General features: G+C 33.6%; 1 long non-coding RNA gene across 1 annotated transcript in view; it reads left to right on the top strand.

The window, feature by feature from the left end:
• LOC141545759 (uncharacterized) overlaps positions 1 to 27,260 on the top strand; it is a 183,705-nt gene that overhangs the window by 123,560 nt on the left and 32,885 nt on the right. Inside the window, exon 2 of the long non-coding RNA XR_012483133.1 lies at positions 21,494 to 21,603. This is a non-coding gene — a long non-coding RNA (uncharacterized LOC141545759). The remainder of the gene's footprint in view (positions 1 to 21,493; positions 21,604 to 27,260) is intronic.

The following is a 27,260-nucleotide window of genomic DNA, read 5'->3' as shown; positions in this document are numbered from 1 at the left end:
CTATTTAAGCAATTTACTTCCTCCTCTGTTAATCTGGGAAGTCTATATTTTTGGAGGTAGTCATCCATTTCACTTAGGTAATCAAATTTATTGGTATAAAGTTGGGCAAAGTAACTCATTATTGCTCTAATTTCCTCTTCATTGGTGGAAAGTTCTCCCTTTTTATTTTTAAGACTAACAATTTGATTTTCCTCTTTCCTTTTTCTAATCAGATTTACCAAAGGTTTATCTATTGCTTTTTTCATAAAACCAGCTCTTAGTTTTATTTGTTAATTCAATAGTTATTTTTTTTACTTTCAATATTATTAATTTCTCCTTTTAATTTTAGAATTTCAAGTTTAGTATTTGATTAGGGGTTTTTAATTTGATCTTTTTCTAGCTTTTTAATTTGAAAGCCCAATTCATTGATCTTCTCTTTCTCTATTTTATTCAAGTAAGCCTCTAAAGTTATAAAATTTCCCCTTATTACTACTTTAGCTGCATCCCACAAATTTTGGTATGATGTCTCATTGTTTTCATTATCTTGAGTGAAATTATTAATTGTATCTATAATTTGCTGTTTCCTCCAATCATTCTTTAAGATGAAATTATTTAGTTTCCAGTTACTTTTTGATCTATTTACCCCTAACATGCTGTTGAATGTAGTTTTTATTGCATTGCGATCTGAAAAGAAAGCATTTACTATTTCTGCTTTCCTGTATTTAATTTTGAAATTTTTATGTCCTAATATATGGTCAATTTTTGTATAGGTTCCATTAACTGCTGAGAAGAAAGTATACTCCTTTCTGTCACCATTCAGTTTTCTGCAAAGATCTATCATACCTAATTTTTCTAATATTCTATTTAACTCTTTAATTTCTTTCTTATTTGTTTTGTGGTTTGATTTATCTAATTCTGAGAGTGCAAAGTTGAGATCTCCCACTATTATAGTTTTGCTGTCTATTTCTTCTTGCAACTCTCTTAACTTCTCCTTTAGGAAGTTAGATGCTATACCACTTGATACATATATGTTTAGTGTTGATATTGCTTCATTGTCTATGCTACCCTTTAGCAAAATATAGTTTGCTTCCTTACCTTTTTTAATTAGATCAATTTTTGCTTTTGCTTGATCTGAGATAAAGATGGCTATCCCTGCTTTTTTTTTTTTTTTTTTTACTATACCTGAAATATAATAGATTCTGTTCCAGACTTTTGCCTTTACTCTGTATATATCTCCCTGCTTTAAATGTGTTTCCTGTATACAACATATTGTAGGGTTCTGACTTTTGATCCAGTCTGCTATCCACCTCGACTTTATGGGAAAGTTCATCCCATTCATATTTACGATTAAAATGGCTAATTCTGTATTTCCTGCCATTTTATTATCCCCAGATTATGCTATTCTTTTTCTTGTCCCTCCTTATCCCCTTTCTCAGTACCTGGTGTTGATTCTATTCCAGCTGAGATTTATGAAGTGAAGGGTCCATTGCTTTGCCACACAAAAGTAAACTAATGGCATTAAAAACCTCTTCTTCAGTTGGAACTTCAGCTGGGAAGTGATTGATTTCAATGGTCCATACCTTCAGCATTGATTCATGATGATCTGTTGAGAATGCTATGGAAGCATTCAGCCCATCTCTCTAGAATCATGTCCTTATCATTATTCAATATGGCTCCATCAGCACTGAGTAATTGAGATACACCATAAGTCTTTGGTACATGAATAGCCTTCAGTGCATCATAAAAAATGTTTTAGATTATTATTATCAGCATAAAACTGAATTTCATCTGCATTCTTTTTTTATTAACTTAATAATTATAACATTTTTGACAATATATATGCATAAGTAATTTTTTACAGCATTATTCCTTGTACTCCCTTCTGTTCCGAATTTTCCCCTCCTTCCCTCCACCCCCTCCCCTAGATGGCAGGCATTCCCATACATATTAAATATGTTATAGTATATCCTAGATACAATATATATGTGCAGAACTGAAATTTGTTGTTGTTGTTGTTGTTGTTGTTGTTGCAAAGGAAGAATTGGATTCAGAAGGTAAAAATAACCTGGGAAGAAAAACAAAAAATGCAAACAGTTTACACTAATTTCCCAGTGTTTCTTCTCTGGGTGTAGCTGATTCTGTCCATCATTGGTCAATTGGAATTGGATAAGCTCTTCTCTATGTTGAAGATATCCACTTCCATCAGAATGCATCCTCATATAGTACTGTTGTTGAAGTGTATAATGATCTTCTGGTTCTGCTCATTTCACTCAGCATCAGTTGATGTAATTCTCTCCAAGCCTCTCTGTATTCATCCTGTGGGTCATTTCTTACAGAATAATAATATTCTATAACATTCATATACCATAATTTACCCAACCATTCTCCAACTGATGGGCATCCATTCATTTTCCAGTTTCTAGCCACTACAAAAAGGGCTGCCACCAACATTTTGGTATATACAGGTCCCTTTCCTTTCCTTAGTATTTCCTTGGGATATAAGCCCAGTAGTAGCACTGCTGGATCAGAGGGTATGCACATTTTGGTAACTTTTTGGGCATAATTCCATATTGCTCTCCAGAAGGGTTGGATTCTTTCACAACTCCACCAACAATCAGTGTCCCAGTTTTCCCACATCCCCTCCAACATTCATCATTATTTTTTTTCCTGTCATCTTAATCAATCTGGCAGGTACTTTAGTGGTATCTCAGAGTTGTCTTAATTTGCATTTCTCTGATCCATAGTGATTTGGAACACTCTTTCATATGAGTGAAAATAGTTTCAATTTCATCATCTGAAAATTGTCTGTTCATATCCTTTGACCATTTATCAGTTGGAGAATGCATCTGCATTCTTACTGAGCAAAGGATTCTACATCTCTCTAAGTTTGATTGTAATTTATTTTTTCATGGAATTGAATGCTATATTATTAGAGATAGATGAACTACCCAGCTGTTAAACCATGTTGAGTTCTCATTTTTCATTTATCAGCTTCTTAATTTCCCCATCATTTTTATCAAACCAATCTTGATATTTGAAAGTGTTCTGACCCAGATGGGCAAATGCAGTGCTGTACACCAAATCTCTGAAAGCTCCCTACTTCTTTTCTGCTCCATTATTGTTAATTGTATGTTGGCTAAACTTACCTTCCAAGTTAACAAGAAATGGTTCCATTTTAGGGAAGTGACTTAATTTGTTGACTTTAATTCTTTTGATAATATTTTTGCCTTGTAGCTTCTATTTCTATTGAATACAAATAATCAGTTTGGACAAGATAAGTCTAGGATTAGTCCACTACTCAACCATGCATTACTTCTATCATTTTCATATCCTGTCTATCTTTTCTCCTTACAATCAAATAAATACTTTATTAAATGCTAATATTTGTTGTAAGGATGCTTCCATGAAGTTTTATTGCATTTAGGCAAACAGAATGCAGTGTTGGTGGTGAGAAGGTCATGAGATATCCAAGTCTTCAGTACTCATCAGTGTGACTAAAGTGATGTTAATTTTACATTTATTTACTTCAATTCAGTTTGATTGATTTCAATTCAGTTGACTTTAGTTATGTACCTATATGTCAGGTGCTAGTGATATAAAGAACAAAAAAAGAGATTTTGGGGCCTTCAATGGGCTAACTTTGTATTGTGAAGTGAGAGAAGTGGAATTACAACATGCAAGTAACTAAGTAAATGCAAAGCAGATGTACAAATTAGATATACATTATTTCAAAAGGAAGAAAGCCTTAAAACAGAAGAGATCAAGAAGGATCATTGTAGTAGGCAGCCCATAACTGGCCTTTGAAGTAAAGTAGGGATTCTAAGAGGTGAGTATGAGGAAGTTATGCATCCCTGATATGAGAGATCACTTGTGTAAAAATATAGATGTTGATGATAGAATGTTTTAAACTAGGAACAACTGGTAAACCTGCTGGAAAGAAATAGAAAATGAATGAAGGATTATATATAGCTTTATAGATGAAAGGTACTTCAAGGACATTTATTACAACCTTGCTCATCTTTAAATAAAAAAACAGAGGCCCAGAAAGATTGAATAATTGGCCCAAGATCACAAAATGGCTGAACCACAATTCAAACTTGGATTTTCCATACAAATAAATCTGATACTATATACCTTGTGTCACTTTTTTGATATGTAGAGGATTCTAAATGCCAGGCTAAAAGTTTTGCATTTTATCTTAGCAGTATTAAGGAGCCACTGAAGGAAAAGAATAGACAAAATGTGTTTTAGGAATATCCATTGGTGTTTATGTGGATCTGGTTAGAAAGGGAAGGGACTAAGGTATTGAAGAGGACCAATGACATCAGAAGGTGATGTCTCGACTTGGGCATGGATTGAATTTAAATGAGGCAGAGATGCACAAAGTTGTCAGCCCCACTCTCTCTTCCAGAGTCATCAGAGTCCAGTGGTAAGACAAAAGTCAGAATGACTGATGATAGCCCAGGATGCAGTGGGTCATTCTCAAAGCACTCTACAGGCTATTGGAGCAAATTATTTTCATCCGCCTATTCCAACAGAGGAATTCTTTGTGTATTTGGGGTAGAATATATCTTCCTACCTCATTGAGGGGTTTAAGGCCTGTCTATTACTCTGTTACTCTAAACCTGATTTAGCTTGTCTGCTAAGATGATTTTTTTTTTTTTTCTGGACTGCGGCTGTTTGTTAGAGATACACTTTTTTTTTTTTTTTTGAGAGTTGGATGAAAAATGGACATCAAAGGTGGATAAATAGCCTGAAAAAAGTTCAGTGAATTTTTGCACCAGAGGTGTTAGGCCTCCATGAACATCTAGTTAGAGGTTATTATAATAACCTTAAAGAGGAAGTAAGGGTCTGAATTAGCAATTTATCTATTTTCTTTGACTCAGATCAACCCAAACACTGTGGATCTATCTAGAAAATAACTAATCCAAGAGGGAATCACACCGTTCTGGGTTGGGCTTGACTCAAACCAATCCCTTGATTATTTAGAATTGATCTTGGGGGAAAAAAAAGAAATACATGCACATCATTCAGTAGTAAATAAAAAAGATCTTTACTTTTAGTCATAGTGGGAGAAGCCTATTGAACAAGTATAGGCTTTGAAAATCCTTCATTTGATTCAGCTGAATAAAGTTCTGAGCCTGAGTGACCCATCCTGATCCACAAACTAAGTATTTCATTCTTCTGAAGCATCTTGTAGCTATTTGGTATTCTGGAGACTGGTAAGCTAAGTTAACAGCCTAAGCTTTTAGTCCTTTAGACAGCTGGATGGTACAATGGAAATAGCTCTGTCCCTTGAGTAAGGAAGACTTGAGTCCAAATATGGTCTCATGCCTTATCCTATACAACTGATATACTTCCATGATCATACACTAATAATTGTCTTTTTTTTTTTTTTTTTTAGGCTAGGGTTAAGTGACTTGCCCAGGGTCACACAGCTAGGAAGTGTTAAGTGTCTGAGACTCGGGTCCTCCTGAATTCAGGGCTGGTGCTCTATCCACTGTGCCACCTAGCTGCCCCAATAATTGTCTTTTTAATTAGCTCATTAGTTCTATACATTCTTATTCTTATGCTTACAACAAAGATAAGCCACACTAGCACTATAGATGTCCAAGAGGTTGAAACTATTTGAACTATTATACCAGCAGTTATCCTTGTACTAATTGCCCTTCCATCTCTACACATCTTATATATAATGGATGAAATCTACAACCCCTACCTAACAGTCAAAGCCCATAGGTCACTAATGATATTGAAGTTATGAGTACACTGACTATGAAGAACTCTCAATCGACTCAACACTTATTAGTTGTATGATTGAAGGAAAGTGACCCTTTTTGACTGTCTCAGTTTCTCCATTTGTAAAATAGAGTTAATAATAGCACTCAAAACACAGATTGTTGGAAGAATCTGGCAAGATCATTCACTTAATAATTGCTTCTTCCCTTTCCTCCATACCTAACAAAGAAAGTTTAGGGGATGTTCCCAATACCTTTTAAGAAGGAAAAAATTTCTAGTTTTCAGGGGATCATGAATTAGGATATTGTTCCTACCATACCTATATTTACCAATCATTACCTCTATCCTTTAACCCAAGGCTTTTTAAACTTTTTTCCATTTCCTACCCCTTTTCAACCTATATTAACCATCCTGGGCATAGAGATATATAAAATATGTATGGAATTTGTCCTCACAATTCTGGGTTGTCACCTATTTTCTAAAATTTAAAAAGAATATGAATGTTTCATGGTTAGCCTTATTCCTTTGATGCAAATTCCATGGACAGAAAGAAGAAAGGATGCAAAATGCTCCAGGGAAACCTCAAGCATCATGATTTATCTTTTGTCGGCATCAATATCATAAACTCGTAAGAGTACAGACTATATATCTCTTAGTTTTATGGATTCTCCCTCAATACCAGCACAGAGTATCAACATAGAAGGTACTCAATTCTGAATGGTAAGAAAACACCATATATAAACAGCCCCCTATATGACCATGCTTTACTCCCACCAATTTTTTTTGACATATTTCTAGCTGCTATATGAATATCTAAAACCCATTGTGTCTAGAAAGAGCATCTCAATTGATTGTCCTATTGATCTATTTGTCCTCCCAGTGAACTTCCAAATTGAAACATCCTTTCTTGGCCACTACTCCCCTCTATGTTTTATTTCTCCCTCTTAAAAGGTAAAGCAACTTTTCAACAATGAGATGATTCAGATCAGTTCCAATGATCTTGTGATGAAAGCCTTCTACACTCAGAGAGAGGACTATGGAAACTGAGTGCAGATCACAATATAGTATTTTTATATAGTATATTTATTTTTTTTTGTTATTTTTTATATAGTATATTTATTTTTTTGTTGTTGTTTGCTTGCATTTTATTTTGTTTCTCTTTTCTTTCCTTTTTGATTTGATTTTTCTTGTGCAGCATGATAATTGTTAAATATGTATGCATATATTGGATTTAACATATATTTTTACCATATTTAACATATATTAGATTACTTGCTACCTAGGGGATGGGGTGTGGAGGAGGGGGAAAATTGGAACATAAGGTTTTACAAGGGTTAATGTTGAAATATTATCTATGCACATATTTTGAAAATTAAAAAGCTTTAATAAGAAAAAGACAGTTCCAGTTTTCAAATTCCTTATTATTGATATCTCTAATATTGAGCATAGCACCTGGCTTGAAATAAATTCTCTGTATCTGATTTTTATACTTCAAAACAGTATCTTCTCGATTGCTGGCTCATCTTGGAAATTCCCTCAAAGTCAGTTCTTCCTAGAGTTTCCATTTCTGTGTAAGGGCCCAGGTAAATCTGTATCCATTCTATTTTTGGTGCTAATCCTAACTTCTGTATTTCAAAACTGTGTCTCCTTGTTAAATATGTCTCTTCTCCTGTTTCTTAAGTCTTCCTTGTGTTGTGTGTGAGTGTGTGTGTGTGTGTGTGTGTTTGTGTGTGTATTGTGTTTCTTCATTAGAATATAAGGTTCTTCAGGACAGGAACTGTCTCTTTTTTGCTTATATTTTTATCTGAACCACTTAAATACTAAATAGATTCTTCCTCCTTCCCTCCTTCTCTCTCTCTCTCCTTCTCTCTCTCCTTCCTTCCTTCCTTCCTCCTTCCCTTCCTTCCTTCCTTCCTTCCTTCCTTCCTTCCTTCCTTCCTTCCTTCCTTCCTTCCTTCCTATTGATTAAATACTTCATTTATTTATTTTTTAAATGAATTAAGGGGTAAATGAATAAATGGATGAATGGATTGATAAACAAATGAATATGTGATAACCTCTAGCAAGAATGATATATTCCCTATACCCAATCTCTTGTATCTCCTATATCTATCTTACTCGAGCCTTCGGAATGATTTCCTATAGTTCTGGTTATAGTTTCCTATAGAACTAGTGAAATTTCTTCCATACTTATCTTGTTTATATGTAATAAATACAATCTATAGGACTTTTTTTAACCATTATAACCATTTAACCATTTTTAACCATTTTTCTTCCTTCATATCCAGTTTGATCAAAAGATCTTCTTCCTTTTGCTTAAAATGATATGTCAGGGAAGGCAGAGCCAACATAGTGGAGTAAAGCAGGAATGTGACTAATCTCTATCCCAAAGGCTCCAAATTCCTTTACATAATGACTTTAAACAAATTTTAGAGCATCCTAACACCCCAAAAGACAAAGTAGAACATTTTAGAAGCTTCTTAGAGGCTCAACAGAAAAGGTCTATGGAACCAGGGTAGGAGTTCATCATGCAGTCCCAGCACAGGTTGGCCCAGTACAGCCAGGCCCCAAACTCAGCCCTGGCATCAGCAAAGCAGCACTCTCTTGCTTTATAGCACACTAGCTCTTACAGCTAAGTGAGATAGGGACTCTCCCAACAGTTGCAGGGCAGAAGGAGGACTTGTGGTGAGATTCCTAAAAGGATCTCTGAAAATCACTATACAAAACCCCTGAAACTTGGGACAGTGCATACTCCACCCTGGAAGCCGAGCCTTATTTTAACAAAGAGTTAAAAACCAAATAATAGGCTAGGAAAATGGGCAGATAACAGAAAAAGTTCTGACCATTTAAAATTATGGTGACAAGAAGGATCAAAACACACACTCAGAAGATGATAGTAAAGTAAAAGTTCTTATATCCAAAGCCTCCAAGAAAAATAAGAATTGGTCTCATGTTATGAAAGAGTTCAGAAGGGATTTTTAAAATCAAGTAAGAGAGATATGGGAAAATTAGGGAAAGACTTGAGAGTGATGCAAAAGGATATACAAAAACCTAATGAGGAGAAGAATACCTTAAAAAGCAAAATTAGTCAAATGGGAAAGAAGATATAAAAGCTCACTGAAGAAAATAAATTCTTAAAAATTAGAATTGTGCAAATGGAAGCCAATGATTTAATGAGAAATCAAGATATAATGAAGCAAAAAAAAGTGAAAAAAATGGAAATATCTTATTGGAAAAACAATTGACTTGGAAAATAGATCCAAGAGAAATATTTTTAAAAATTTTTGGTATACCTGAAAGTCATGATCAAAAGTGGCTGGAAATTATTTTTCAAAAAATTATTAAAGAAAACTGTCCTAGAGGTAGCTGCACCCAGAGAAGAAACACTGGGAGGGGAATGAAATTGTTAGCACTAATATCTGTCTGCCCAGGTTGCATGTACCTTCGGATTCTAATGTTTATTGTGCAACAAGAAAATGAATTCGCACACATGTATTGTACCTAGACTATAAACACATGTAAAATGTATGTATTGCCTGTCGTCGGGGGGAGGGAATAGAGGGAGGGGGGGTAAATTGGAAAAATGAATACAAGGGATAATATTATAAAATATATATATATATATAATAAAAAAAAAAAAAAGAAAGTAGACTTCTAAGTATTTTGTAAGGTTTTAAATTATTTTAAGTGGAATTTCTGTTTCTATCTCTTCCTGCTGTAATTTATTGTTAATATATAGAAATAATTAAACTGTTTAAGTTGTTAAATAAAAAAAAAAAAAAAAAAAAAGAAAACTGTCCTGATATTCTAGAACTAGAGGACATAATAGTAATTGAAAGAATCCACCAATCACCTCCTGAAAGATATCCCAAAATGAAAACTCCCAGGAGTATTATAACTAAATTCTGGAACTTCCAGATTAAGGAGAAATCTTGCTAGCATCCAGAGAGAAACAATTCAAATATAATTAGCATCTTCTGTAAAGGGCTAGAACTGAGCAAATGCACTTGGATAATGGAGCACGTGAGACTAATTGCCAATTGGACAATTCTCTATTAACATGTTTGAAGGATGACCCTCCCCAACTATTCTGTGCTGACTTGATTGGTGGGTATGGACAAAGAAGGGGAAGTGACATGAGTGGATGGAGTAGGAGGAGGAAATTGAGGCATTCTCTTGGCAGTGGAGAGAGAGGAAGGAGGTGTGGAGATTGCTAGATCTAATCCCCTGACCCCCACTGCAAAAGACCTAGAATAAAGACTTTTGCTTATCCTGACTCCGGCTGATTCTAAGAGATCCAGGTTCCCAACAATCTTCTACAATAAAGGACCAGAGGGCTTGATGTGATATTCCAGAGAGCAGTGGACCTGGGATTTCAACCAAGAATCACCTACCCAACAAAATTGAGTATAATCCTTTAGAAGAAAAGGTGGATATTCAATGAAATAGAAGATTTTTTTTAAGCATTTGTGATGAAAAGACAAGAGCTGAATGGAAAATTTGATATCTTTATAAAAATGATGAATTAAGGGGTGAGAGAAGAATGTAATAAGAGAAATAGAAAGAAAGAAGTGGAATGATGCAAATCAGCTGCCATTTAAAAAAAAGGAAAGAAAACTTTTACAATGGAGGGGAAGAAAGAGAGGAGATGAGTGAATAAAGCTTACTCATCAGAATTGGCTCAAAGAGGAGATAAAATACATACACAATATGGGTATAGAAATATATCTTACCCTGCAGGAAAGTGGAAGGGCAATGGATTATGGGAAGGGTAGAAGAGAGAGCATATTGGGGAAGAGAGTGGTCTGTACCAAAACACTTTTGAGAAGGAACAGGGTGAAAGGAGAGAAAGAATAAATGGAAGGGGAGAATAGTTAGCAATAGCAAAAAATAATTTTGAAGCAAGTTTCTCTGATAAGGTTTCATTTCTGAAACATGGAGTAAACTTAGTAAATTTATAAAAAATAAAAATCATGCCCCAATTGATAAATGATCAGAAGTTATGATCTGTACTCAAAGAGCTACAAATTCATGCACATCCTTTGACTTAACAACTCCAGTACTAAACATGAATACCAAAAGAGATTTTTTAAAAAGGAAAATGACTTATACATATAAAAATATTCAAGGCAAAAAAAGTGAAAAATTGAGGAGATGTCCATTGATTGGTGGATGGCTCAATAAACTGGTATATGTTTGTGATGAAATATTATTGTTCTGTGAAAAATGATAAGCAGGAGATTCTCAGAGAAAAAAAAAAACTGTCAAGTCTTCCATGAACTCAAGCACAGTGAAATGTACTGAATACAAAGTAATAGCAATGTTCTGGGATGACTGGCTGTAAATGACTGTTATTCTCAGTAGTGCAATCATCCATGACTATTATGAAGGACTTGTGATGAAAAATCTTATCCATACCCAGAGAAAGAGCTGATTGTGTCTGACTACAGAATGAAGCATTCTCTCTTTCTATCTCTATTTCTCTTTTGTTGAAAACTTAATTTTACTTTTTATTTGAGGGTTTTCATTTTCATTAGGATGGAAAATCTCTGTTTTCTTTCACAACCTTACTTATGGAAATGTCTTGCATAACTTCACATATGGTTTCTTAATTGTGGCTGGGAATAAAGAAGAAAATCTAGAACACAAAAATGAAAAAAAAAAGGAAAAAATTGTTTTGAATATAACCGGAGAAACATTTTAAATAAATAAATAAAGTAATATATCAGGAAAATATTACTATTAAAGAAAACAAAGCAAAAAAAATTGCTAGAATGAACTATGTAGGAATAAGAGTGGAGAAAATTGAATTTCTTAAAAGTTAATTCTGATAACTAGCCTAATTTGTATTCTTATTTAATATTTCTGTAGGTCAAACATTTCATTATATACTATATTGAACATAGAATTAGACTTAGCTCTAGCCAAAGGAGCTCTAATGTTTTAATCTGATCACATGTCTTCAGTGGGAGACTGAGAATGCCATGAAGGCAACTGCTGAGGGCTTCTTAGATAGTGGCCATTTAGCATTGCCTTCAGTCACCACATGAAGCAGCTGACCTTCTGGAGGAAGTCATTTCCTTACAAACCAAGTGAAACTCTGAAAGTGATGTCTCATTTTCATTTCCAGCAATAGGCTTTCTTCTGAAAAAACTGGGAGGCAGATGCTTTTCCTTACCATATGGGCAGTTTGGGGAGCACTATGACAGCTTTACAATTAGTAATATTCTAACTTTGGCTATTTAGTAGATTAGGAAATAAGAATGCACCTTGAATTTTCTGCTTGAGAACCTAGTCAGTAGAAAAAAAAATTGAAATCTCTCAATCACTTGTTTGATCTATTTATAAACATCAGTATTATTTAATAACTTTGAATTTGACATTTTAAAGAATGCTTAACAGGGATAGTGCCATCCCGTACTTTGCTGACATGCTAAAGAAAGAATTATCTTTCTCTGTCTTCATCTTGCTAGAAAGATGCTTGAAGCTCTCATTTAAATCTCCTGTTTTTCCAGATAATGAAATTGAAGTTTAGAGCAGTTCAGTGACTTCACTGAGATTCTCAGATATCCAGATAAGGCAGGAAGATGGCACAATAGAGAGAGAGCTGGAGTTAGAGTCAGAAAGACATGAGTTCCAATTTGCCTCTTGATGTTCATCAACTATATGACCCCAGGTCACTAACCTTCTATTTTCTGTTCCACAATTGTAAAATGGGTGAAATAATATCATATTACTTACCTCAAGTTTTTTGTGAGGTTCAAATGAAATAATGTGTTAGCAATCTTGCAAATATTAAAGTTCTATATTAATACTAATTATTGTTATTGTAATGATATCACCAAATAAAATGGTACATATTCTTTGAGCTAGCAATACCACTGTTAGATCTATATCCCCCCAAAAACATTTTTTTTAAAAAGGGAAAAAGACTTATTTTTACAAAAATATTTATAATTTTTTGGCTAAGAATTGGAAATTTAAGAGATGACCATCAATAAGAGAATGGACAATCATATGATTGTGGTGGAATAGTATTTGCTATAAGAAATGGTAAACAGAATAATTTCAGACATGATGTAAAGTGAAGTGAAGAGAACCAGCAATAACAGCAATAGTATAACATGAAGAATTATAAATGATTCAGCCATTCTCATATATACAGTTGTCTATACAATCCCAAAAGATTCATGATGAAACATACCAAAGTATTGATATTGATTGAATAGAGGCTGAAGCAGACACTAACTTCCTTCCTTCCTTCCTTCCTTCCTTCCTTCCTTCCTTCCTTCCTTCCTTCCTTCCTTCCTTCTTTCCTTCCTTCCTTCCTTCCTCCTTCCCTCCCTCCCTCCCTCCCTCCCTCCCTCCCTCCCTCCCTCCCTCCCTCCCTCCCTCCCTTCCTTCCTTCCTTCCTTCCTTCCTTCCTTCCTTCCTTCTTTCCTTCCTTCCTTCCTTCCTTCCTTCCTTCCTTCCACTTTCTCATCATCTTTGTCTGGTGTTTTCTGGCTTTCTTTCTTTGCAAAGTTCCTGGAGCTAAGTCTTTTTTTATGAATTTCAATGAATCTTTAAATGAATTTTTCAGGTGCAAACATTTGTGTTCCTTTTCTTTCTCTCAACAACACTTTTGGAAACTGGAATTTATCAAAAAAGTGATGCTAAAGGGGAGAAAGTGAGGTGTTGAATGTGCATTTGAGGGGAGTTTAAACATCTTAAATGTGCTGCAGTGTAAACACTTAGAAAGGGAGCTAGAACTGTTTCTTTCAAAGAAAATGAAAATGTGTGAAATATGTGGTTTGTTGCATAAGTTTCTACTTTAGAATATTTTGAATATTTGCCAAATTGTGTGAATAATTAGTATGGATCAAAGCAAAATGTATTCATTCTGCTAGCCTAGCACTATGTTAGAGATAAATCTATCGTGCGTGACATTTATCCAGAGAAGTAAAGACAGTCCAATTGGCTGGAGTATTAGTATATGTAATCCGGTATAGGATTTTCCTATTGTTTTGCATTTTTTTTCCTTGAGAGATGAGTCTGTTTTCTTTGCTTTTGAATCCACAGTTCAATTTAAGCACTTAATAAATGCTTATTCAATGGAATTGAATCTTGTGAAAATATTGATCATATGTATAAACCCAAAGCAGACTTATCTGGCTTCAGTTAAAAAGAAACCTTAAGTGTTAGGTGGAAGAGAGTTGATATAATAATATATTTCACTTGTATTTTTGGCCTATTTCTTTAATTATACAAAACAAAACATGAAGTCTAGTTTATTTGGAAGGGTGATAGATTCGGAATCAGTTCATCACAACAATCACTGCCTACTGACTGAATCCACAGATAACCTGTTCAATCTTCCACTGGAGATCCAATTCTAAATCCAGAGGTACATTTATCCACAACAGTGTCAAGATGTTTAGAAAAGGAAATGGATACGTGTCCTGGATAAAGCTTTGTTTAAGTCAGACAGTTCCCCAGTTTTGTTCATATTACTAATTTACTGTGTGAGTTTTCAGAGAGGGACTTATATCCTGGCTATTTGGTACTCATAGAGTACCAAGGAAATATATCGATGTACTGAGCCTCAATCTCCTGAGCCAATCAAATCTCAAGGATAATTTTAATACCTTTTAAGGAAAAATAAGCCTACTTCTTATAGGGTGAAGGGGGAGAGAAGGGGTTAGGATATTTTCTCTACCACATCAACTATGCTTCTTTCCATTGCCTTTTGAGTGAAACCTATGGTTAAATCTTCAGAGACTGTAGGGTTACATAACTAATTATCATACAAAATGCCACTGAAAGACAATTGGTTATTAAAAAGATTGACTTTCATTTTAGGAAGAAGATTTGAGGTCATTTTTCAGAGAAGAATCAAATCTGATTCAATGAACCATTCAGAGTCTAAGTGTGCAAGCGAGAAGATAATTCAGAAGTAGAAAGAAACATGATGAGTACAGCTTTCTTATTGTTTACTTGTCCATCTGAGAAAACATGCTCAGTGACCACAACTGAAAGCAATCCACAGAGAATTAGAGGTTTCCTCAGTTCTGAGAAGCTGAGGAGTAAAGAGGCCTTTATAAACAGTCCTGGAGACCAGTAGACTGTCAGGTAATTTACTCCCCTGAAGGCCCCATCCTTGCACTTTAGGTCATCTCCTGCATCATGTTTTTGTCTAACTTTGCCATTCCCAACTTAACTCCCAGTCTTCCATAGGTTAGTAGAAGAATTTTGTAATTTGCCAAAGACAATCCAGCCATCTTTTCTTTTCAATCCTAGATCCAAAAAATTTGAAGCAACTCTCCAAGTGTATCTATTGCTATCACTATTGCTATAACTATGACCATATCTTTTTCATATACATGAAAATACAGATATTCAGGTATTTCAGATAATTCAGGTATATGTATCTGCATGTTTCTATCCAGATCTTCATCTCTATTTCCATATATATATATAGCTATATGTGGATATAAATGTAGAGATAAATATGTGTATATATATACTTATATATAAAACTAGAGACATGTGTCTAGATACATATATATGTATATATCTATATATCCATATCTATCTCCATATATGTTTTGAAATGTGTATGTAGAGATACTGACTATATATATATATATATATATATATATATATAGAGAGAGAGAGAGAGAGAGAGAGAGAGAGAGACATATAAATAGATAATAAGTATAGATGTGTGCCAATCTATCTGCTATTTATCTATTTGGAGAAACTCCAGAATATGAAGCTAGATGGAGAAACTTTAGAGGTCATCAGTAGTATCTTTCTATTTCTATCTATATCTATATCTATACCTATAATATAAATATGCCTATATGTATTGAGAGCTGAGAAATCATTAACCCAGGCTGATATGGGAAGCTTTTTGAATGGGCATTTCCGTTGGTGTTCTTTTATTTTTCAATAAAGCTGGGACAAAACAACAGTGCCCATTTCTGTGGCTATTTCTGGCATTCTTATTTTCTTTGGAAAGAATGTCAAATTTTAGTGGATTTAATTTAAAGCAAATATTTTTCATCAAATCAAATCTCAAGAACAATTTAAATGCCTTTTAAGGAAAGTCTATATATATCTTCTCTATCTTGCTTTCTCTTTCTCTGTTCTTCTCTTTCTGTCTCATTGTCTGTCTGTCTTTGTCTCTCTGTGTCTCTGTCTCTGTCTCTCTCTTTACCCTTGTCTTTTCCTCCTTCCCCTCTCTACACATATACATACAGAAAGGGATATATGAATATATTATCTATAGAATAATGCATGTACCTCATATATGTGAATGAATGACTAAATTGTTTCTTATAACGGTATGTACAAAGTGCTGAGGAACTTTTTTCATGGGAAAGAAAACACATACAGAAGGTTTTTGTTGCATGTCAGAAGAAAAAGTTACATGGTCCTTAGGGTTACAGGCGCAAAACAGATGCTAATGCTTCTTCAATGCCATTTCTACTGACAAAATCATATAAGTTACTGATGATGAACCATTGGCCATTGTTCAGTACTTGGGTGGAAAGAACTTTCCTTTCTAGGGCTTCAGAAGCTATGATTGTAGCACTAGCAGGAGCAATTGCCAGACTCCATCTCCATAGAGTTTTGCTTCCTGGGATGACATCTGAGGGCACTGAATGAGAAGCATTGCTGTCTCATGTCTCTTAGCTCTAGGGTCTTGGGCTGTGTCTACTAGGGTGTTTTTGGTGATGGTAGTCAAGATAGTGTTATTGGTTGGATTTGCCTAGCTCCTCTTGTCTCTAGTTTTGCCTTCTCTGTGGGTGATACTTGATTAACAACTGGTGGAGATGGCTTTCTTCACAAGAATTGCTTCTTCAGATTTTTATAGATAGCCAGATAGATATAGATATAGATATATACATGCATATGTATGTAAAGCATAGATGTGCATATGTATATGTATACACATGCACTACTCTTAATACTTTATTGATACATGTAAGTATACATATATGACTTTTATGCCAATATATGAATCATATAATCACATATATAATAACACATTCAAATATACATATGTATGTATAGGTGTATATATATATATACTTTATGTATAAATGATGTTGTATGTATATATAAATGATAAAAAAAATCATAAATGATAATCATTGAACACCATAGGTTGCCTATACAATTTCATATATTAATCTGAACAATAGACCTTCATCATCTAATTCTTTACTAAGTTAACCTATATTTTATATACATACACACACACACATAATCTATATAACCTATAACCTAACCTAAATTCTAAGCCCCTTGGAGCCAAGAGTAGTATCTTATGACTGAAAAAAAAGGGGCAACATACAGAGGAGAAATTCAATGACTATTTATTGAATATGGGGAAATGAAGTAGGACAGGAAATTCCCTGACACTTATTTTCCATAGAGAGTACTATTCTATAAATAATATATATGATTGCAATTGGAGCCTGCTATGGACTTCCTCAAAGAGAGGAATGTAAGCTTGGTGAGAACAATCCTGCCAACCTTTCCATCAGAAAATCATTTAAGACAAGGTTGAGTGCTTATTTCACATTTCCTTTGACTTGGTAAATCCTAATGGTTGGAAGTAACATTTAGGAAAATATGATGTGAACATGAGACAAATATGGAACTTCAGGGATGCTAAAGATGTCAGGATTTCCATTGAGAATACCTGAGGCAACTGATATCAGAAGTTGCAAATGGCCAAATTCCCAAACTGAATAAAGAGTGTATATGGCCCCATTCTCACTATTATCTTTGCCAAATGTTAGAAAGGTATGAAAAAGCAGATGCAATTAGAAATAGTTTGCTATAGCTGTTCTTAGAGAAGCCTGCTTCAAGATCCAACTGATGCCTGGGATAAAGACTCTGGCAGCTCCTCCAGTGACAGTCAGTTTGGCTATCATCCAAAGGCCAGCCTCACTAAATTCAGAGATTCATCACTCAAAGGTTGGATATCAGATGAGAGAGAATCATCTCAAGATTGGCCATTAATGAGTGAATATTTTCAGGCCCAGAAATTCAAAAGACAGAATACTTTGTAATTTCAGCCAAGGAAGAATAGTACACAAACACTGGTTAAATCATGGCTATTCGAATAAAGTATGATTAGGAACACTCAGCCCACACCCTAATATTCTCACAAGTTAATGAGATTTTTAGATAGTTTTCTCAAAGGAAAATCAACATTGGAACAAAGTTAAGCTCAAAAGACATTTTTATCTATATACTGTTTTACTCTCCAGATATTCATCATCCCTGTAGTTTTCTTGCTTATTGTGAATTTCATTATTTTAATGCATGTATTTTAATTGTGTTATGAAGTTAAAAGTATTTTTAAAAAGGATGCTGTTTTAGAAATCTTGGAGAAAATTATGTCTAGATTGATGTTTTAGCAACATCTTCTTTAATGATACCATAGAGGTCCTTCAGGTTAATGATATAGCAACTGCTTGAATAACCTATCTGTAGCTCTAGCAGAAGCAAAAAGACCTTATAGGAATCCACTGAGTCTTAGTTCTAGCTCACAGAGTATTTGCCTTATAAAAAAGTGGGCTTTCCACAGAAGCCCCAACTCATTTCAAGAATGCCCATTGAGTCTTCTGATGCCAGAATGGCAACGTGAGGAAGGACCCATATGAAGTCATTCCAAATTCCATCTAAACAGCTAGAAAATTACTTCAGAATTCATCTAGGAGCAGGGAAGCAGGTATCAACTCATCAGGAAAGGTCTGTCTCACTGGGGAGGAAAGGAAGAAAGATCCAAAAACAGCAGCAGGAAACCTCCCAGCAGGGGGGAGGGTACAGCAAGGATCCAAGTCTGGGATAATCCATTAATAATCAAATATGGTGGGATTACAATCAGGATTACTCAGGATTTGACATCTTTCAGAATAAAGCACCAGAGGACTTAAAATATGATATAATAGAAAGTGAAGAAGTTAGGATTACAACCAAGAATCATCACACACATCCCTCCCCCCCAAAAATTGAATTCAGTCTTTCAAGGGGAAAATGGATATTTAATGAAATAAAGCAATCTCAAGAATTTCTACTTAAAAGACTAGAGCTGAAATTTTTTATAGAACTAGAAAAAATAATAATGAAATTCATCTGGAAGATCAAAAGCTTGAAGGTATTAAAGGAATCAATGATGGAAAATGTGAAAGAAATTGGTCTAATCATACCAGATCTCAAATTGTATCTTAAGTAGTGATTGTCAAAATAATCTGATATTGGATAACAAATAGAGTGGTGAATCAGTGGAATAGATTAGGTACAAATTATCTTACGATATAAGACCATAGTTATCTACTCTACAATAATCTTAAAGATCCAGGCTTTTGGAACTAAAACATTATTTGACAAAACTGCTGGGAAAATTGGAAAAAAAATTATCACAAAAATTGGGTATAGACTAATATCTCACACTGTATATCAAAATAAGGTTAGAAAGAGTAAATGATTTAAACATAAAAGGTGATACCATAAGCAAATTAAGGAAGCTTGGATTAATTTATCTGTCATATTTATACATGTGGGATTTGATACCAAAGAAGATATAGAGAACATTGCAATAAATAATTTATTTATATAAATAAATAAATCCTAAAATAAATAATTTTGATTATATAAAATTTAAAAGATTTTGCACAAATAAAATTAATGCAGAATTATAAGGAAAGCAGAAAATTGAGAGAAAAGATTTGCAACAAATATCTCTAATAAAGGACCCATTTCTCAAACACAAAGAGAACTAATTAAAATTTATAAAAATATATCTTTCTGTAATTGATAAATGATCAAAGCATATGAACAAATAGTTTTCAGACAAAGAAATCAAAATTATCTATAGTGATAGAAAAATGACATAGAAACATTCTTCAAATCAATATTGAAAAGATAAATGCAAATTAAAATAACTCATATCTTATCTCAAACATCTCAAAGGGGCTAATGTGATAAAAGAAGGAATATATTAAAAGTTAGAGGGGATGAAACTAGACCACTTATTTGTGTAGTTGTGAAAAGATTCAACCATTCTGGAAAGCAATTTAAAATATATCAGATGACTATAAAACTTGTGCCAAATTCTTTGATCTGGCAATGCCACTGCTGGGTCTTTATCCCAATGATATCAAAAAAAAAAAAAAAAAAAGGAAGGGAGACCTATTTGTATAAAAATATTTATAATAATTATTTTTGTGGTGGTTAAAATAAGAAATCATTGCTTGCTGTCTTGGGGAGCAGGGAAGGAAGAAAGGGAGGAAAAATTTTGGAATTTAAAATCTCATAAAAATGAATATTGAAAATTATAAAATACAATTCTAAAAAATAAAATTCTATTAAGTGGGGTAAAAGAATAAAATTTGATTTTTAAAGTTAAAAAAAGGAATTGCAAATCAAAAAGATGCCCAACAATAGGGGAATGACTAAACCAATTGTTAGTATATGATTGTAACTAGAATATTATTTTTCTGTAAGAAACAGCAACCAAGAATATTTTAGAAAAGCCTGGAAATATTTACTTGAATTGATTCATAGTGAAGTGAATAGAATCAGAAGAATGCTGTGATAGCAATAGTGTTCAATGAAGTACTGTGAATGACTTCACTTTCTCAGCAATACAATGATCCAAGACAACCCTAAAGGACTATCTATGCATCTCCAGAGGGTGGAAAAATGATGTTGATTAAATATGGAGTGAGGCATGCTATTTTCCCCTTTCTAATATTCTTTTTCTTTTGAGTTGTCTTGAAAAAAACTGACTAACATGGAATTTTAAAATTTAATTACATATGTATAATCCTATGTCAAGTTGCTTAGTATTTAAGGAAGAGGGGAGGGTTAGATAGAATTTAGAACTCAAAACTTTCAATAAAAATGTTTAAATTTTTTTAAAAAGAATTCTCATCTACTGAGTACCTACTATATATAGACATTGTGCTAAGTTCTAAGGATATAAACACCAAAAATGAAAAATAGACAGTTTCTTCCCAGAAGGAGCTCTGAATTCTATTAGTTACAAAGAATAATTAATAGAGTAACAACCAAATAACTTCAGGTGACCTGTACAGCACTGAGAAGTGATTAATGCTGCCTCCGCCCCCCAAGCAAGGGATGACAACTGGTATCTGCTTTTGGAAGAAAAGTAGCAATTTCCTTTTCAAAGCATCCGGCTTCATCCCTTTCAAGAAAAACAGAATTATTTTAGTTTAAAAGCCCATTTGCCCTTACCCTTTCCTCCTCTCTATGTGACACATTATGATATTCTTATTTTTGACAAGGATTCCTTCTAGACTTCTATCTAAGATATGAATTCACCAAGGATGAGGTTGATGTGGATAGTGATGGAGAGCCTGGAAATAGTAGTAAAGGAGAGAACTTTTGCTTAGAACCACAGGGATCCTTATAAGAGAAACCTTGCTAGTCATAAGGGAATAGATTGTCAACCCCTACTTTGTATGAGCTGCTCTGAAGTTTAACCCAGTCTCAGTTCTGAAACTGATTGGATCATCACCTGACAATATGGCAAGGGATAGAAATGATTTTCTGACCCAAGGCAGTTCAGAGACCAAAGCTTCATAATCAGAGAAGCTACTCCTACAGACAAGATAGTGAAAAGCCATTAGAATTTCCATATTTGTCTCATTCTAGGGCCATGGGTTATGAGGTGAGTAGCATTGCAACAGACTGCAAAAGAGACCTATCTATTTAATATTAATCTTGATATACATTTTTTTTTATCCAGACTTATGATGGCACTAGTGTGGTGAAATCAAACAACTATTCTACCGCTTATAAATCTTAAAGAATTATCTTCAACCATGAGAATTGCTCACCAGCCAGCTTGTCTCAAAGGTATATCTTGAACCCAGGTCTTTATTCATTAAGTTATTCTCAAAATATATTCTGTGAAGTTTAGGGGTCCCTAAGACCCTTTTAAAGAGTTTAAGAGGTGAAAACTGTTTTTACAATTTAGGCACTTATTTATAGTTTTATTATGGTAAATAACCAGATACCTAAACAAAAGCTCTTTGGTTATCTCCAATTATTTTTAAGAATATAAAGGTGTTTTGAGACAAAAATGCTTGACAATTACACCATATTTTCTCACTTGGTTTTAACTCCATGGAATAAGATGCCCTTGCACTATATATCCCCTTGAGGGCAGGACTGTCATTTTTTAAAAATCTTATTTGTATTCCCAGTACTTATCACCATTCTTGGCCCATAGCAGGTATTTAACAAATTTTTATTGAACTGAATTTGATGTGCCTGAACTTTCAGAATTTCAATTAATCAATCAGTCAATGGCTCCGTGGTCTTTTCTGCAATCTGAGGTAGTAACAGTTGTGATCCATTTACACTTTCCCAGCCTATACAACTTTCTATGCATGCCTTCCTGAAAATCTCCATAGAAGAACACCAAATGCATGTTCCTCAGGCACTTTTAGCATTTCAGAGATCACATTAATGCTCAGTTCATCTGATATTCTTTGTATGAGGGGGAGAATTGTTATATTACTGGTCTGATTTCTTTTTATTTTATTCATTTCCCTGATGAGTACATGTTCATTCACATATATGTAGAAACACATGAATCATCAGACATTAAATTAATCACAACAGCTTTTCCAGTCCTCAAGGCTCTCTTATAATCCTAATTGCTTAATTGATAATAAAGTAATATGAGAAAAATTGAGATTTAAATTATTTAAAATAGCAATGTGATATATGTGGCTAAATGTTATTTAAGATGGCTATATGGTAAGAGCACTGAAACTAGATTTAAGTTCTGAGTGTCACTTTCTCTCTTGGCTCAGTTTTCTCATCTATAACATGAGGGGATTTAAGTAGATGATCTCTAAATTCCATTTCAGTTTCAAATAAATGATCCTGTGACTTTTTATTATAACATGGCACTTAATTGAAGGTGTTCACAATAAAATTGAGGACTTCTACCTTCTAATTTCTTACAATGATTCCTAAGCAATAAAAGGTACAGAATTGTGCCATCTTAGGGCTAGAAGGGATCTTAAAGGCCATCTAATAAAGCTACTTCATTTTATTAGTAAGAAAATGGAGTTATTATAAGTAAACTAATGGCTGTATTGTGCACAACTGAGTAATTTCTCTCCCTCATTCCCTCTCTTTCCTTCATTTGTTCTTTTCTTTCTTTCTGTCTTTCACACACACACACACACACACACACACACACACACACATCATCATCATCATCATCATCATCATCACTCTCCATCACCATAGCAATGGTATTTCATAACACAATTGGTGAACAGTAAGAACAATAAATGGCATGTGGTTTTCAGAAATCTATTACACTTTAATCAGCCTTCAGGCTCTAGAGAGCTGAAGATGGAAAACTAGAAAACCATTGTGGTTAAATCCACTTGCTAACTAGTAGAAACTCATATTACATCATTTATCCATTGAGGCATTCTTTAGAAATAAGGATCTATTTGGTCAGGCAAATAATTTTAAAACTTTGGATACTGGTTTATGACTGATTCCTCAAAGATACCATCTATTTCCAATTCAAATTGTCCTTTTCAGTTAAAAAATGTAGCAGTATAGCTGTAAGAAACCCATTGATTATAGGGTATAACACCACTGTTAACTTTTGGTGGTTTGTTAGAACAGGGAACACCCTCAGCTTTGCTTTGAGCTATTAATTAACCAACCAGTCATTAACTGCTGCTAACAATTGATTTAGAGGGAATTATTGCTTAAATAGCAGGAGGTATTTAAGAGGAAAATAAATTAAAACAAAGAACTACTGAATCCTGGGGGGAAAAAATAGGACTCCTTGAAATATAGAGAATAGTTGCAAGTACCCTGTAATTATCCAGTGATAAACAGTTATTGGGAAGTATATTTCTTTATTTCTTTCTCGTGACAATGACATTATGGCTCATAGGCAAAGGCTCCACTGTCTTGACTAATTGAATGATCCAAAATGAATGTTGTTATTAAAAACATAACCGAGGGAACTAATTGTCTACTTAGTGCCTCTACTTCAGTATTGCAGAGATTCATGACTTAGTTGGTATGGGTCCTCCCCCTATTGATGCTGATTATAGCATCCTTCATGCCCAAGTACAGTACATGGCATTTCAAAGGTTGCTTTGGCCTACAAAAATATCCCCTTGCAAGCTGACCTTCTTGTGATGAGATCCTGCAAACAGCGAATGGGGTTCTAGATGACAGTAAGATGTACTCAATCAGATTCTTTAAAGTTTCATAGAAAATGTATGACCTTGGAGAATATAGAGTTACTTCATCATAGCAAAACATCAGAAGAAGGCTGTAGTGGGAGTCTATTTAATAGTTCTGAATCCCTATGGCCTTCTTTCTTCAGTTTCTTTTTTTGGTGATTCTATCAGTTTCCATGTATCATCTCTACAGTAATAATTCTTAAATGGACATATCCAATCCTCCTTTCTCTCCAACATTCCAATACCACATTACCAACTAAGTATTTTATAGCTCCATTTTGATTTCTCATAGGTTTTTAAATCTTAACACATTGCAAGAGAATTCATCATAAATTCACCCAAATTCATTCCATTTCCGCCTACCCATCTGCATTTATAACCAAGGTACCATTCTATACTTCTTATTTTCATTTATCCCCTTTCTCTGGCTAAACTTTATCAGTGCTTTTTCTTCAACTTTCTATATTTGCCTCCTTCTCTCTATTCATATTATATCCAAATCCTCAGGTTCCAGGCCTTTTTACCTTACCTAGTAGTCTCCTAATTGTTATTCCTGAAAAAACTCCTTTTTTCAAATCCCTCTTCCACACAGCTGCCAAATTGTTATTCCTACAGGGCAAATTTGACCATATAATTTTGCTTGATAAACTTCTGTGGTTCCCTATTAACTTTATGTTAAAATTCAACCTCTTCTGTTTGGTGTTTAATGATTCTTAGAATATGACTTTATCCTATTTTTCTGTGCTGATTACATAATATTTCCTTTTACATACTCCACGTTTCAGCCAAACTGGTCTATTCGCTATATTTTTTCTCCTATCTATATTCCTTTGTAGAATCTGTCCTCCACATCTGGAATGTTCTCTCTTTTTGCATTCACTTCTTGAAACCCCTAGGTCCTTTCAAATGACATCTCTTCTAAAAGGTCTTTCCTGATTCCATTTGATTGTAAGCTTCTCTGGGCAGGAACCAATTTTTTCCCTCTTTCTTTCTTTCTTTCTTTCTTTCTTTCTTTCTTTCTTTCTTTCTTTCTTTCTTTCTTTCTTTCTTTCTTTCTTTCTTTCTTCCTTTCTTTCTTTCTTTCTTTCTTGTATTTATGTGCATAGCACATAGCAAAAATGCCAGTATATAGTAGTTTCTTAACAATGTTTATTGATTGATTCTTCAAATTGTTAATTCTAATCACTGTATTTTTATATAATATATGTCCTATAATTTTTTTTCACAGACATATAGCATTTTCCTAGTAAAAGGAAAGTTATGCTTGAGAATAGATGTATTCTATTTTTGTCTTTGGATTGCCACTGACCAGCACATAGTAGATATTTAATAAAAGTTTGTTAATTGCTTGATAAATTAATGTGGAAATATCATAGAAGCAGGCAAAAGTACTTTTTGGTTAAGAACTTTCCTGGTAACTAGAATAAACATGGAAGGTTTATTCTTTTATTATCAATTTTTTTTTCCTTATGGCTCCTCAATTATTTTAACAATATTTTCTTTTATAAAAATATTTTAATGGTATTTTATTTTTCCAAATACATTCAGAGATAGTTTTCATCATTCACCTTTGCAAAACCTTGTGTTCCAAATTTTTCTCCTTCTCTCCTCCCGCCTCCTCAAGATAGCAAGCAATCCAATATGGATTAAGTATGTGCAATTCTTCTAAACATATTTCCATGCTGTGCAAGAGTAATCAGGTCAAAAGGTGACAAAACATGAGAAAGGAAAAAAATCAAGCAAACAATAGCAAATAATAAAAAAAAATGGTGAAAATACTATATTTTGATTCATATTCAGTGTCCATAGTTTTCTCTCTGGATGCAGATAGCACAGGTCTAATGGAATTGTTTTATTCTCAAATATTTCTAATGGTATATTTATATTTTGTAGTTATTTATTCATAACTCTCCATGTATATTTAGTTCTCATATCCATTTAAATAGAATAGAGTTAACATAGTATAGTGATATCAAACTCAAATTAAAAACAGGGGCTATTAAATCATATATAAATATCCCTGTAAGCCATACATTGACTCAGGAAAACCATGAATATTTACATATTATTGTTACATTTTTTTTAGAATTAGTTAGGAATATAATCTGGTTCAGGCTGCCCTTGGGAGTGGGCTGCACCATGTAGTTGAAATCTTTGGCCTTAGATAGATTTCATAGCCAGAAAGTACTGGTTTAAATTCTGACTCTGACTGGACATGTGACATTGTGTTAATTACCAGACGAACCAGTGCTTTAGGCAATTCTCTAAGATTGCAGTGGTAGAAAGGTGCTCATCTGGATTAGTGCAAGAAATTCTTTACCAGGACTTTCTTATACCAATATAGATATAAACCCAGTCCATTCTATTATGGTGAATGAATAAGATGATGATATCTTTTTTTCCTCTACCAAACTGCTTTCTACTTTTTCTAAGTAGTTCTTTTCCACTAAGTTTATATTTGGGGGTTTATAAACACTTGGTTATTTATTTCAATTGTTTCTGAATGAAAGTGACTATCTAGATTCCAAGTCATCAGTATGGAGGAATCATATCTTCCCATCATTATTCTAGTGGTATTCCAGAATCAACCAATGACAGTGTTTACCTTAGGAACCCAAAATGCACTGGGTTCATATTTTGGTTCCAGAAGAAAACCATCAAAGAAATTTTAATTTCCTCAATTGATAATCATAGTGATAAGTATATCAGTGGAAGTTTGCGAATAATAGCATCATAAAAGACACCACCAATACCACAGAGATGATTTAGGATAAAAAACTCAGAGTAATAAATATACACATATGTATGTAAATCTATGTATGTGAATATGTGTGTGAATCTAGTTCCTTTCCTATTAAGATGCAAAGATACATATGTATCCATGCATGTATATATGTAATTATTCCTTAATAGGAAAGGAACTTGGATGTACTATGAAATATGCCTTCTAGCTCCTTTTCCCATATAGTTGGGAAAAGGTTATAATGTGATTATGTTTATGTATTTATGGTTGTATATATATCTATATAAATCATGTTAAATTGTATGATTTAAAATATATAAGCAATTAATATATGTGTATATAAACATATCTATGCACATGTATATTTTAATATTATATTTTGTGTCTACACACATATGCATACATAAGTACGTGCATAATTTACATAATATAGCACCAGATCAGGTCCTTTTTTCATTTGTGACTAGGGGCTAAATTCTTAACCAAATATAGGTCATAGGTTATTATAAAAAGAATAGCCAGTTAAGTTCAATTAT

The sequence above is a fragment of the Sminthopsis crassicaudata genome, chromosome 6 (genome assembly GCF_048593235.1).
Source record: "Sminthopsis crassicaudata isolate SCR6 chromosome 6, ASM4859323v1, whole genome shotgun sequence".
In the NCBI taxonomy this organism is placed as follows: domain Eukaryota; kingdom Metazoa; phylum Chordata; class Mammalia; order Dasyuromorphia; family Dasyuridae; genus Sminthopsis; species Sminthopsis crassicaudata.
The sequence above is the reverse complement of the archived record's forward strand: the minus strand, read 5'-3'. Positions and strand labels throughout refer to the sequence as shown.